Source organism: Eupeodes corollae, chromosome 1, assembly GCF_945859685.1.
Source record: "Eupeodes corollae chromosome 1, idEupCoro1.1, whole genome shotgun sequence".
In the NCBI taxonomy this organism is placed as follows: domain Eukaryota; kingdom Metazoa; phylum Arthropoda; class Insecta; order Diptera; family Syrphidae; genus Eupeodes; species Eupeodes corollae.
In genome coordinates, this window is record NC_079147.1 from 19,615,881 (window position 1) to 19,621,010 (window position 5,130).

Consider the following 5,130-nt stretch of genomic DNA (forward strand, 5'->3'; position numbering starts at 1 on the left):
TGCCGCTTGCTGGCATAAAAAGCTTTCTATTTTCATTATGAGTACAAGTGCAAACACTAAGGATTGGATATGGACCTAAGTGCTCTGGATTTATACAAGGTAAACAGACATTTCACTCTCCGATGCTGCTGTGCTATGGGACCTCTTATACTCTGTCCCCATTCTCTCCTCGCCCTGGCATACATTTCTCAAACTCCATATCTTCAAACAGTCGGTGTTTGCTTAAGACTACAATTATGAAAGTTTCCTTCTGCTTTAGCTTCAGCAGAATGGGCTTGACTATGGAATGGAAAAAAGAAAGGAACAAAGGTGGACAAGTGGTTACAGATGACTCCCAAAGCAATATAACCAAGCCATAGCCATAGTATACCTTGGATTCCCATCTCATCTATTTCGCTCTGATAATAATATTTAGGTATGAAGGAAAGTTGAGAACGTTTTATAGATTTAATAATAAAGGACTATACCTACGAGTATGAGTACAAGGACGAAAGGGGTGAAAAGACAATTAATATTATGGAATCCCTGAGGTATGTGTTTGGTTCATAATAACTCGACAACGGGCCAGTGATTACAAAAGCCGAAGAATTAATATCAAATGCCAGTGGGAAGGTATGAAGATTGCTACATATAGAGGTACATAAACCTATACGCGAAGACATACCTTCCACTCGTATATGTTATCCTGGATGTGGAGTGGTAGAATAATAAAATAAAAAGAAGTGTGGGGTTGTTATCTAAGGTTGAACACTTTTTGCTTGGCGTGCAACCCCAAGGGATGTAAATGTCTACCTTAAAAAAAGTCAAATAACAAAGGTATATGCGAGGAAAACAAAATTCAAATCCTTGCAGATTTAATCCTTAGATATCAATTCTCTTTCTTAAAAATAGTAAAAATATTAAAAACGTGATAAAAAAGTTGGAAAAAAGATGAATGAAAAGCCATTGAAACTTTTTGAAAAGCGCCCTATAAAACTATAGTTTTAATGTAATGTTGCACAAAAAAGATTGCAATACTGATGTTTTCTTTTAATTGATAAACTCCGACAATGCATTACAAAAATGGTGAAATTTCGCAAAGCCCTAGAATTGTTTTAGTTTATCGTAGTGCAGCAAATTCATTTATCTACCTATTGAAAAAACTTGTAGCTATATTGAGACCAGTTTGTGATGTCAAAAATTCCAGCTTTGTCAATTAGTGATTAATCGACCGCACTAACGTTGAACATTATGATAAATTATTTGTTTCAATTTTTTTTCCAATAATGATCTCGTTTTCGTGACACTTAAAAGTCAAGCCACTAGCCCCAAATTATATTCAAAATAAAGTAAACTATTTTTTTTCACTCTAGTTTTTCAATAAATAATTCATTATAAAAACAAGTACATTCCTTTAGTATTGAACAAACACATATTATGTATAAATATTAACGGAAAAAAGAATTACCTGAAATTATAATTTAGGGTTAACGAACGGAACCTTTCGAGCTTTTTTCGCCGAAAAATCTTTGATGATTTCGAAGCTAGTGCAATTTCTTACCATGAAAACAAATTACATTCTCAATGCAAGTTCAAGGTCTAGAAATTTAGCTCTGAAATTTTCATTTTCGAGAATCTGGTAGTATAATAGTTCCGGCGATTGATCTGTTCCATAGTCTTTTCCTTTTTGTTTGAGTTAATTAAAGACACAAATTGAACCAACTCATTACCAAGACTAGTCTCTAAATCATCCGGATACACTTTGACCAATTCCTCTGCAGCAGATGTGCTTCAGGAATCCAAATCTCGAACGTACAGGCATGAAATCTTTTAGTAAGAGACACGGATGCCTGGTCAATCACTTTGTATTTTTCCTTGGGTGACAGATTTGCGTCTTGTGCTTTTCCGTAATCGAGCGGATCCAACCTCACATTTCTCATTCTGGTGCGGGTGCGTGATTGTACATATTCATCAGCATGGGATTCTTCATATATAGCAATAAATTTATATGTTCATATGTGTATGTATAAGAAAAGAAAAATTTTCGAGACACGGAATCGAATACCCAATCTCCGAGGTTGCGGGCAAGTACCACTTCACTCAGCCATTAAGCGATTGGGGCACTCCCTCAAGATGGGTAGTGAATTGGAAGTGCTTCTTATCAGGGTCATTTGAAATTTTGATATTTCACTGATTGCCTGATTGGAGTGATCAAATATAGATTTGATGATTTGATTTCTGTTATTTATGATTAATATATTTAAATAATCATTTGTGTATGTACAAAGTACTGTAGGCTGTAGTTAAATGTAAAACAGCAAAAAAAATGGAATTTGAAAAAAAAATTCCGAAGTCTATATTGTGGGGCCCCCCGTTTGTGGAGGCACCGGCACTTCCACCCTGCTTTCCCTCCCCCAATCCGGCCCTGTTGAGATATAGCAAATGAAGAAAAAGTACGTACACAAGCACACAAAGAATTGTCTCTCTAAACCTTTAATTTAATTCATGGGGCCATTAAACTTCGACAAATGTAGAAATTTTCAACCCAAATCAATAAATTCCTATTTTGTACATTTAAATCTTGAAGGCGAACTTTCTGTCCTGTGTAAACTAGGTCCTCAACCAAAAAACTTCTCCTTCCAGCTTGGTCCCTAGTTAAAAAATCGCATGACAGCGCTTTAAGCGTTTTTTGACATCGAAAATTTCAGTTAAGTTATTTCGAAGCTGTATAGACAACGCGAATTCTCAATGGTCATCCTGCATAAACGGACGAGTTTGTCCCTGTAGATGCTGTCATACGCAATAAATCGACGAAAAGATGGTGGGCTCCTATTCATCGGGCATGTTACCTTCCGAACATATCTTACAGATAAGTTAGTGCCACCTTAACCTTTAAGTTCATACTGAAATGATTTTATAAGGAAACCATTGCGGTACATTTTTTGACCAACAAAATTTTACTGTTATAATTAAAATTTTGGCAAAACGCCGAGTTTTATAAATATCAACAGAACAAAAATTTAGAAATAGAATTAAGTAATTTTATCAATTGGTAAAGATCACAAAAACGAAACAAACCTAAGATGATCTTTTGACGATATTCCAAAATAACAAAGGAAGAAAAATTGGGTTATGAAAGTCCCGTAATCACTTATTTTACAACGAAAGTCTGATGGTTCGATTGATGGGAGATGATGCTCTTAGACTAAACTTTAACCCAAAATAAAAAAGAGGCTGGGATGCGACCCACACTGATAACTTCCCATCCCGTCTGTCGATTTGTCTTGCTTAATAGTTTTTCTATATGTACTAGTATCAATTTTTACCAAATTTGCGTACTATTTTTTGTAGATTTTATTTTCTATGAAAAAACGGACCGTTGGATTTTTATAAAAAACTACTGGATATCGAAAAAAATATTTTCTGTTAAATAAAGAAATTTGAAGCCAATATTTTTAATTTTTGAAAAGATATTTGAGGCGAAACTCAATTTTTGAAAAGTTCTAGTATTTTGAACAAGTTCTAGTATTATTTTTTGTAAGTTTAATTTTTTTGTAAAAAAACTGTCAATTCGATCTTGTTCAAAAATTTTACTGATTGTTGACAAATATTTTTCGAAAGATAAAAGTAAATTAAAAACAATATCTCAAAGACTTGAAAGGATGTTTGAGTCGAAAATCAATTTTTACCAACTTTCATTAATTTTTTTTAGGTTTTTATTTTTTGTAAAAAAAACTGTAAATTCGATTTTTTTCAACATTTTTTCAGAATATTAAAAACAATATTTCTTATAAGATAAAATAAGTTTGAAGCCAATATTTTAAAATTTTTGAAAAGATATTTCAATCGATATTCAATTTTTACCAACTTTGAGTAATGTTTTTTTTTAGATTTTTATTTTTTGTAAAAACAACTGTCAATTCGATTTTTTTCAAAATTTTATCAGATTTCAAAAACATTATTCTTCGTTGCACAAAATGGTCTTGGATATGAAATCATATTTTAGTAGTAAAATTTTGGAGGTGACACATTTTTTTTTCATTTTTTTTTTGATTTATAAAAAAAAACGTTAGATAGTTCTTTTCAAAAAATATATAATTCTTTGATATCCCGTTACACTTTATTATATAAAATTTAGTTCTAGTCTCTAGCGTTTTTGGTTCGTAAGATATTTAGGGTTAACAAAAATGTTCACCTTTTTTTTAAACTGCTATGGTAAAAAAACCTTGAAGTAATTTTCTTGAGAGCCCTTTCTATATCTTTCTGCCTTATTATCTGTATAACAAAATTTATTTGAAATCGATATCTCTTCTGGTTCTTGAGCTATTGACAACGTCACGAATCACGAACGAACGGACGTACGAACGTATGTTCGCACGCAAAGACATCTTTCTAAAAATTTTATATTTCGACTCTAGGGACCTTGAAACGTCGAGAAATGTTAACATTTTCAATTTGACAAATCGGACAAATTACAATAACTTCCTATCGGAAGATAATAACTTATCTTTTAACAAGCTTCTGACTTTTGAAGTAAACATTAAAGTGGGGGTCGGAAAATGAGTAGTGCCCAAAATGTTCACTTTCATTTGGAAAATAAAATATAGTTAATATGAATCTTTAACAAGGTCTTGTCTTTAAAGTCAGAATACCAAAATACCGAGGATGTTGACGATAACGCTACTTACTTCCATTTAAAATCAACTCTAAAGTTGATCGACTTGAAAGTTTGCCTGCAAACTACGTTCGAAATTCCTTCTTTTTAAATCAATAAAATTTAACAAAAAAATTATGTCACTGACTTAAATCGCACCCCTTGAAGAATTCTAATGCTGCAATCAACCTTTTTTTGTCTTATATATTTTTCCATCAAAGCCCTACTTTCTAAAAATCATCAAATCGTAACGTTCTATTGAAAAATCAGTCCACATCATGCAATTGTTCTTGAAAATTGAACTAACGAAGCAATCACCCATCGCCAGAAGAGCAGTAACCATCGCACTTTGCCCTGCATCGTTAAACTTCAGATAGTTCGAAATATAGTGAATCCTTTAAAAGTTTCAGCACTCTTTTCAGTTTTTCAGCGCATTCCATCACTGTCAACACGAGTATTGCTGTCAGTTATTTTTGGGGAAATTTACGGGTATTTCA